Source organism: Tenrec ecaudatus, chromosome 7, assembly GCF_050624435.1.
Source record: "Tenrec ecaudatus isolate mTenEca1 chromosome 7, mTenEca1.hap1, whole genome shotgun sequence".
NCBI lineage: Eukaryota > Metazoa > Chordata > Mammalia > Afrosoricida > Tenrecidae > Tenrec > Tenrec ecaudatus.
The window spans coordinates 23,438,995-23,448,080 of record NC_134536.1 but is presented as its reverse complement, the minus strand read 5'-3'; positions in this window follow the sequence as shown (position 1 = coordinate 23,448,080).

Below are 9,086 nucleotides of genomic sequence, written 5' to 3'. Positions count from 1 at the left end.
AGAGCTCTGGTGGGCAAATGCCACTCAGTGAGTGAAAGACGGGGTTTCTGCTCCATTAAAGATGTACAACGTGTCAGAGACCCCACATAGGATAGCTAGGAGTTGGAATTGACTCTGTAGCAGTGGATATAATGGATTGAAATGATTTTTCATTGGTGATGTTGTGTTGTTAGGTGCTTTCAGTTGATTCCAACTCATAGTGATGCAATAGAACGAAATAATGCCTGATCCTATAACATTCTCATAATTGTTCTTTTTGAGCCCGTTGTTGCAAGCCACTGTGTCAATCCATATTGCTGAGGGTCTTCCTCACTGTTGCCTTGGCTCCACTTCACCAAGCATCGTGTCCTTCTCAAGGGACTGTCCAAAGTATAGGATATGAATTATTGCCATTTTTGCCTCTAAGGAGCATTCTGCCTGTACTTCTAAGACATATTTGTTTGTTCTTTTGGCAGCCCATGGTACTTTCACCATTCTTTGCCAACACCATCATTCAATTGCTTTGGTTCTTCTTTGGACTTCCTTATTCAATGCCCCACTTTCACATGCATAGGAGGCAACTGAAAATAGCATGGCTTTACTCAAACTTAATCTTCAAAGCCAAGCCATTGCCTTGCAGCACTTTAAAGAGTTCTCCAGGGATGTGAAGGTCTTGATGTCATGCAGAATGCCTTGGGGGTGGGTTGTTGCAGGTGCAGTTTGGGGTTGAAATTTGGCACCTTATCATTTGATCTCCTTTTTGATCCGTTTTATATTTGTTCTACTTTTTATTGCTTTCTGCTTTCTTTGTGATTCAGGTTTTTTCTTTTAATCATTTTATTGGGGGCTCTTACCATTCTTATCACAATCCATACATCCGTCCATTGTGTCAAGCACAATTGTCCATATGTTGCCATCATCATTCTCAAAACATTTGCTTTCTACTTGAGCCCTTGGTATCAGCTCCTCATTTTTCCCTCTCCCTCCCAGCTCCCCCTTTCCCCCATGAGCCCTTGATAATTTTACAAATTATTATTATTTTGTCATATCTTACACCATCCTACATCTCCCTTCACCCACTTCTCTGCCGTCCGTCCCCCAGGGAAGAGGTGATACGTAGTTCCTTGTAATGTGTTCTCCCTTTCTACCCCACCTTCACTCCACCTCCCGGTGTCGCCACTCTCACCCTGGTCCTGAGGGGTTCATTTGCCCTGGATTCCCTGTGTCTCCAGTTCCTATCTGTACCAGTGCACATCCTCTGGTCCAGCCAGATTTGTAAGGTAGAATTGGGATCATGATAGTGGGGGTGGGGCAGGGAGCATTCAAGAGCTGAGGAAAATTGTATATTTCATCATTGCTACACTGTACTCTGACTGGCTGTCTCCTCCCCGCAGCCCTTCTGTAAGAGGATGTCCAATGATTGAGGTTTTTATTGTTGCTAGTTGTTAAAAATTATTTCCTGTCTAGGAAATCCAGGATAGGTAGATTTATAGAGACAGTGACTATATTAATTGTTCCTTGGAAGTATGGCAGGGGGAGTTGGGGATAGGGCGGCAATGAGGAGCTAATAATGACAAAGACAAGAATGAAGAGAATGTTCTAAAACTGATTGTGGTGCTGACTGGACAGCTCTACTTTGTGTTGTTGAACTATTAAATTGTACGATCTGTGAATTATATGCCAATGCAGTTGTTTAAGAAAAAGAAAACCTCTCGTGTAGCAGATTTACCCGACACAAGGCGTTCTTTGATATTTGACTCTTGCTTTTTTTTTCTTTTTCTTTTTTAGTTCAAGGATCGTTTGTTGGCCTTATAGGAGTGTTTTCCAGTCCAGTCTGTTGGGGCACCATGCCCTGACCCCAAAGTCCACCTTCAGCATTCCCTGGGGACCTCACCACTCCATTCCCTTGTTGTTCTGCTGCACTCCCCCAGTGCTTTGCCTCGGTGTGGTGGGATCAGGTCAGGGGAAATTCCCACACTGTGTCTCCGGTGGTGTCCCCCGCAGGGCTATGGGTCAGTGAGGGGCTTCATGTCTCATAGTGGGGCTGGCCATATGGTCCTCTCTGTGGATTGGCTGCTCTAATTGGGAACATCATCCTCACGGCCTGGTGGGCCAGGCTGTGCTCCACTCTCTCCTCCTGCCCCTTCATCTGCTCCAGTGTGCTCTGATAGGATATGTCCCTCTCCAGGAGCTGCAGATTCAATGCTGTCCTTTGAAATAAATTCTTCTCAGGGGAGGGACTTGACTGCTGCTTCCGTGTGCATTTATTTACTGCGGACCCAAGCAAGACAAAATCCTTGACAACCTCAATCTTTTCTCCATTTATCACGGCGTTACCCATTGGAGCCATTGTGAGGATTTTTGTAGGTTTTGTAGTTTTCTTTAAGTCTGTTAAAGTAGCAAGTGTACTAACAGATTTTTCTCACATTGACCTTCAGTATATCTAAAGGGAAATTTCTGGCAATAATTTTAGGAACGTCCTTCATAGACATTTAATTAATGTTTAAAGTGACCATTCTATTACTTTGTTCTGAGAAATATCAAGGTGATAGAGTTTTAATTCTGATACTTTTCCTTTTGTCTTGCACATTATATTCCAGAATTTAAATCCTACCACCGAAGTTCATCATTATTATAACTATTAGGAGCATGGTTAGCTTATGTAGTTAATTCTCATATACCCTTACCCAAACTGATAAGATGCTTTAGCTCATACATTTCTTTATGCATCTCAGAATTTGCTCAGGATTCTTTATCATTCTTTCCCCTGGAATACACTCTTATGTGAATTATTTTAGGTATGTCTCTCTAAAAATTTTTACTTTGCCCTTATGTTTTGCTGGTAAGTATATAGTTCTAAATTCATAGTTATTTAATCTCAATGACCTGAACATATTGCTTAATTGTTTTCTGCTACCTGTTGTGGACATTGAGAAATCTGTACTTAGTCTAAGTTCTTCTATATTAACTAAAATTTTCTATCTGCTTTACCCCAAAACTTTTGGTAGTTTGCATATTCACTGTGCTAGTTGAGTATTTCCTTTTTAAAATTTATACTGGTAAATTAGAAAAATAGCTTCAATATTCTAATGACATATGACTATTATTTATTCAAGAAAATTCTCAGCACTCTCTTGAAGTAGTTCCTTGATGAAGTCTCTCTATTCTCTTCTGAAAAACAATCTAAAGTAAAGGGGGTGCATATTTCACTCTGTCATTCTATTCTGTTTCATTATTTCTCTCTCTTTTCTTTACCCATTCAATTCTTTTAATGAATTTGGATACATTTCTTTGGATATAGTTTCCATTTTATTACTTATCTCTTCAATTGTGCCTAATTACTGCTAAGCATGCCAACAGGCATTTAAATTTTATAGATGAATTTCATTGCATTTCATTGCATTTTAAGTATGTATTATATCAAACTTGAATCTATATTTGATATTTCTGTTATCTCAAGTTCTTAAACTATTAAGCTTGTTTCTTTCTTTTTTTATCCTCCTCCCCCACAAGCTTGAGCCTTCTGACTTCTGTTTATGAGGATTATTTTTCTTTGTTTTATAATGCAAGATTGCAATTCATAGTTACTTGGGCATAATCTGTAGACGTCAGGTAATTTAATGGAAGATGGGTACTTCTAGACAGTATGCATTTTTCCTAAAGCAGAGTCTTGCACCTTTTGGAATACATATAGTTAACATGTAGGCCACCAATATGCCCTTTGGCCTGGTCTCTGTCCTACTGAGGCAGTGTTACATAATATCTTCAGGGCTGATTTCTCAACACAGAAGTTCTAAGAGGATAGGATATCATTATAGAGTAAATTTAAGGTAATAAAAAAGATTAAAGGCAAGAAAATTTTCCTTTAATTTTTAAAATTGTTAGTAAAAAATCTTTATTAGAATAAAAAATTTCCAATGAATAGGAAGAGAAAAAGACAGCAAATGGATTTTCATGATAGTAATAGATTCTTCATATAAACATGGATAAGCCAAAAAGTTGTGCTACTAGGGATCCAATTCATATATGTTTATTCTAAACAAAACATGTTTAAACATGTCCCTGTGATCAGTGGATTGCTATGGACAGGTTGCCTCAGTAATCTTGTCCTAGTCTCATTAGGATGCCATCAAAAGAGGTCTCATCACAACAGTGATCCAAGTAGATCTGCTGGGCCAATTCATTTCAATGCAAAGGGGTCAACTCAGATGGTTATGGTGACTATATTTCGGGATCCCCAAAAGGTGATCTTGATAGATTTTTCTCTAAGGACACAGGATGATCACAGAAGCTTATAGGGAAGAATCTCTGAGAAAATGGAGAATTTTAGTAGTGTTAAAAAGGGCAGAAAAGTTGCTCCAATGCATTTTCCCCACTGTCCTGACACTGCACCTGCTCTCTCTTCAAAGTTGGCCAGGGATGTCCTACAAGCATTGCACTGGAACACCTTACCCCATCAGCCCAGCAAACTTTTTTTTTGTTCCCAAAGTGCCAGGAACAGGCTTTGAGTCCCTCAAGGATACTAAAACTGCTATATTAGCCTGGTATCACCTGAACAGCACAGCATTTTGAGAAAAGGTCTAGGCAGATGGAAATGCTATCCAGGAATGTATAAAAACCAAAACAAACTCATGACCATTGAGTTGGTGCTGATTCTTAGCAATCCTATAGGTCAGGGTAGAACTGCCCCTGTGAGTTTCTGAAACTGTAACTCTTTATGGGAGTAGAAAGCCCCATCTTTCTCCTTCTGAGTGTCTGGTGGTCTTGAACTGCTGACCTTATGATTAGCAGCCAAACGCACAACTTACTATGCCACCAGGACTCCTTCAGAAGTGCATTTGCACTATATAAAGGTTATGTAAAGAAATAGCAGCTTTACATTTTTATGTTTTTGATTAATAAATGATTCTATGATTTAGTAGTAATACTTTTTTAGTAATACTTTTTAATTTACCTTCATCCATAAAAGAAACATGTATTTAAGTCCCATTTATAAACAACCCCCCACAAATATTGTTAGGTGCTATTGAGTCAGTTCTGACTCATAGTGACCCTGTGAACAACAAAATGGAACACTACCTAGTTCTCTGTGTTGTCTCAACTAATGCTCTCTATTTTACTTCTCTCGTTCTAATGCCCCTTGAAATGGTTACACAGAACTTACAGACAAAATTCATGATTAAAGGATTTATTAAGCAAGATAACAATTTGAAATACCAGTGAGAAATGTCCAGGATGGTTGTTTATCAGGATATATTCCAAAGTTCCTTCAGATATGCTAATAAATATACAAAGAGACATACCACTGTTCTATAAATCTCAACTGAAGGCCTTCAGCTTGAGCTTCAGGGGTCAGCAAGCCCAGCAGCCCCAATTAAGTGCCCAGAGGCACCCCACTCTGCAAGCCAGATTCCTGCATAAAAGCCCTCAGATTTACTAGCTCCATGCTTCACTTTGTTCCATGTTGTTGTGTGTTAGTTCAGGTTGACTAGAGAAAAAAAATCATAGACACTCATATGTGTATGAGAAAGAGCTTCATATAAAAGAGCAATTGTATATTAAGAAAACATCCCAGCCCAGTCCAGATCAAGGCCATAAATCTGATATTAGTCCATATGACCAATACTCATCCATAAATTCCTCTTTAGACTCACGCAACATGTGTAATGATGCCGAATGCAGGAAGACCACAGGCCAGTGGGTGGAAGGTCTTGTAGATCTAGTGGCAGTGGACACATCTCAAAACCGACATGTGTCTCCATATGCTTCCTTCAGCCCTCTGAGTGTCTTAACAGCAGGGAAGGGAAGAAAGCTAGATTGGGTCTGGCCTCCAGTGAGCTACTTATCTTCACCATGCCTCCAAATGAGGTCATCAAGCTGCAAACTGATTGACAGGCTAGACTCCACGCCTTGGCTCAAGTAGCCAGGAGATTATGTAACTGTCACATGTGGCTCCTGGTTCTAATATTGTTCCTCTGTGTTACAGCTGTCTTCTGGATCCAGGAGGGTCACAGCACAGATATCCTGGGTCTAGAGCATGTGCTCCTCTCCTGACTCTTCCTAGTAATGAGAACCCTCCTCCTCCTTCTCAGACGACTCATTTTATATGCAGCGGGATGGCACTCCAGGGAATTCTGTTCACAGTCACAGGTAAATCCTATCAACATTTTGCCCCACCTTTTTTTATCAGATCCATGCAGAGAACGGTCCTTAGTGGAAGTTAGACTTTGACTAGAAGAGCCACGTGAAATAAGTCCATTGGCCCAGCATCCTCCACCATCCTCACAATTGCTGGTATATTTGAGCCCACTGTTGCAGCTGCTGCATCAGTTCATTTTTTTGAGAGTCTTCCTCTTTTTTGCTGAGTCTCTCCTAAGCATGATGGCCTCATAAGAATGAGACTATTTATTGGACATCCTCTCACAGAAGGGTCACAAGGAAGAGATGAGCCAGTCAGGGTGCAGTATAGCACCGACAAAATATACAACTTTCCTCTAGTTCTTTAATGTTCCCCCGCCAAATACTATCATGACCCCAATTCTACCTTAAAAATCTGACTGGACCAGAGGATGTACATTGGGACAGATACAAGCTCACAACACAGGGAATCCAGACAGATAAACCCCTCAGGACCAATAATGAGAGTAGTGATACCAGGAGAGTAAGGGGAAGGTGGGGAGAGATAGGGGGAACTGAGCACAATGATTGACATTTAACCCCACCCCCAAGGTGGTGAAGAGAACAATAGAAAAGTGGGTGAAGAGAGACAGTGGTCAGTGTAAGACATGAAAAAAATAATACTTTAAAATATCAAGGGTTCATGAGGAAGGCAGGATGGGGGATAGAGAGAAAAAAGAGCTGATATCAGGGGCTCAAATAGAAAATTGAAAATGATGATGGCAACATATGTAAAAATGTACTTGACACAATGGATGCATGTATGGATTGTGATAAGAGATATATGAGCCCCCAATAAAATGATTCTTTTAAAAGAACATGAAATCCAACAGTTTGGAAGATGACACAAATTTATTGATACCTGATCAATGTAACTTAAAAAAGTGATTCTTATTCATTTTTGTTTTGTTTTGGTTTTAGATTGATATAAAGTCCTATTTCATGTTAAATTTCAGAGAAAATATTTTATGGCTTCTTAGCAGTATTGTCTGAAGCTTAAACATTCACCTGAGTTGTAAGTGCTTCAGAACTTGTCCACTCTGAGAATCCCATATTTGCATTGCATTCATTTTCTAGGAAGTTCACAGAAAGTATACAATTTATATTTCAGCATTTCTCAATGATTTAAAAATAAATATGCTTTTCTATGCTCAACTAGGAAAGTATATTCGATTGGAAATATCAGCTAACAGAGATACGGTAAATGTGTCTGTGAAAAGTCTGTGAAGAAGTTATATTTTCTGCATGCTGTTTTTTGGAGCATTTTTCTCACTTTTAATTTGGTAATTGATATATCAACTGTATACAATCAATGTTCATACCATAATAAAACTAAAGCACAATATGTATATGCCATTTCCTTTACCAAATAAATACATATATTCTCTAGTTAGTGAGTTCCTTTTGCTTCCCTAATAACCATCACAGAGTATTTTTCTTTTGAATCATTTTATTGGGGCTCAGAAAACTTATCACAATCCATACATACATCCATTATGTCAAGCACATTTATACATTTGTTGCTATCATCATTTTCAAAACATTTGCTTTCTCCTTGAGTCCTTGGTATCAGCGCCTCATTTTCCCCACCCTCCCTGATCCCTCCTCCCTCATGAACCCTTGATAATTTATAAATTATTATTAGTTTGTCATATTTTACACTGTACAGCATCTCCCTTAACCCACTTTTCTGTTGTCCATCCCCCAGGGAGGAGGTTATATATAGATCCTTGTAATCGGTTCCCCATTTCTACCCCATCTTTGCTCCGCCCTCCCGGTATCACCACTCTCACCACTGGTCCTGAAGGGGTCATCTGTCCTGGATCCCCTATGTTTCCCATTGCTATCTGTACCAATGTACATCCTCTGGTCTAGCCAGATTTCTAAGGTAGAATTGGGATCATGATAGTGGGGGGAGGAAGCATTTCTTTTAATAATAGTGGTGCCATGCACTATTTATTCTTTTGTGATTGGCTAATTTCACTGAGCATAATGTCCTCCAGGTTAATCCACATTATAAAGAAGTTTCACAGATTCATAATTATTCTTTAATGTTGCATAGTATTCCAAAGTGTATATGTAATAGGGTTTGTTTGTATACTGTTCAATAGATGCACATACAGACAGTATCCATCATTTTGCTCTTGTGAATAGTGTTGTGTTGAGCTGGGTTAACTAGAAAGCCAAATCCAGTAAAACTCATATATGTGCCCAAAAGTGCTTTATATCATGAAGTAAATGTATATCAAGAAGAAATATTCAGTCCAACTGAAATCAATGCCTGATACTAGTCCATAAGCCCTTCCGCAGACCCAAGGAGCCACATGCAATGATGCAGAATGCAAGAAGATCACATGCCAGTTGGTGCAAAGTCCTGTCGACCCAATAGTGGTGTCTCTGCCAGACATCAGGGTCAGTCCACAAGACCATGAAGGCAGAGAGAGAAGGGGCGGTTCCTTGGGCCCTCCTTATGTGGCCACACCCATAAGAAGTGACCATCAGGCTTTGACCTGACTGACAGGCTAAACTCCACTCTTAGACTTTTATATATCTTCAAGGGGACATGAAATCATGTAACTACCACAAGTGCTATGATGAACACGAGAGTACGTCTGTCTATTAGTTTCGTATCACTTATTTCTCTAGGGTATGAGGATTGCTTTATCACATGATATTTCTCTTTTTAAGTACGCACGCCTTCATTTTCTGCGGTGTTTACATCATCCCGTAGTCCAGGTACAATATAAGGTTTCACTCTCTTCACGCTCTTGCCAGGGTTTGCCTTTTCTTTTTCTTTGAACTTTGCTATTAGTGCTGGATGAGATATCTCTTTCTTTCCCCTTTTGTTGGAATTTTCTCGATGGCAGTGGGTTTGGCTTTTGGTTTTAATAGGTGATATTTGTAAGCAAATATCTTAGGTGATGTTTGTT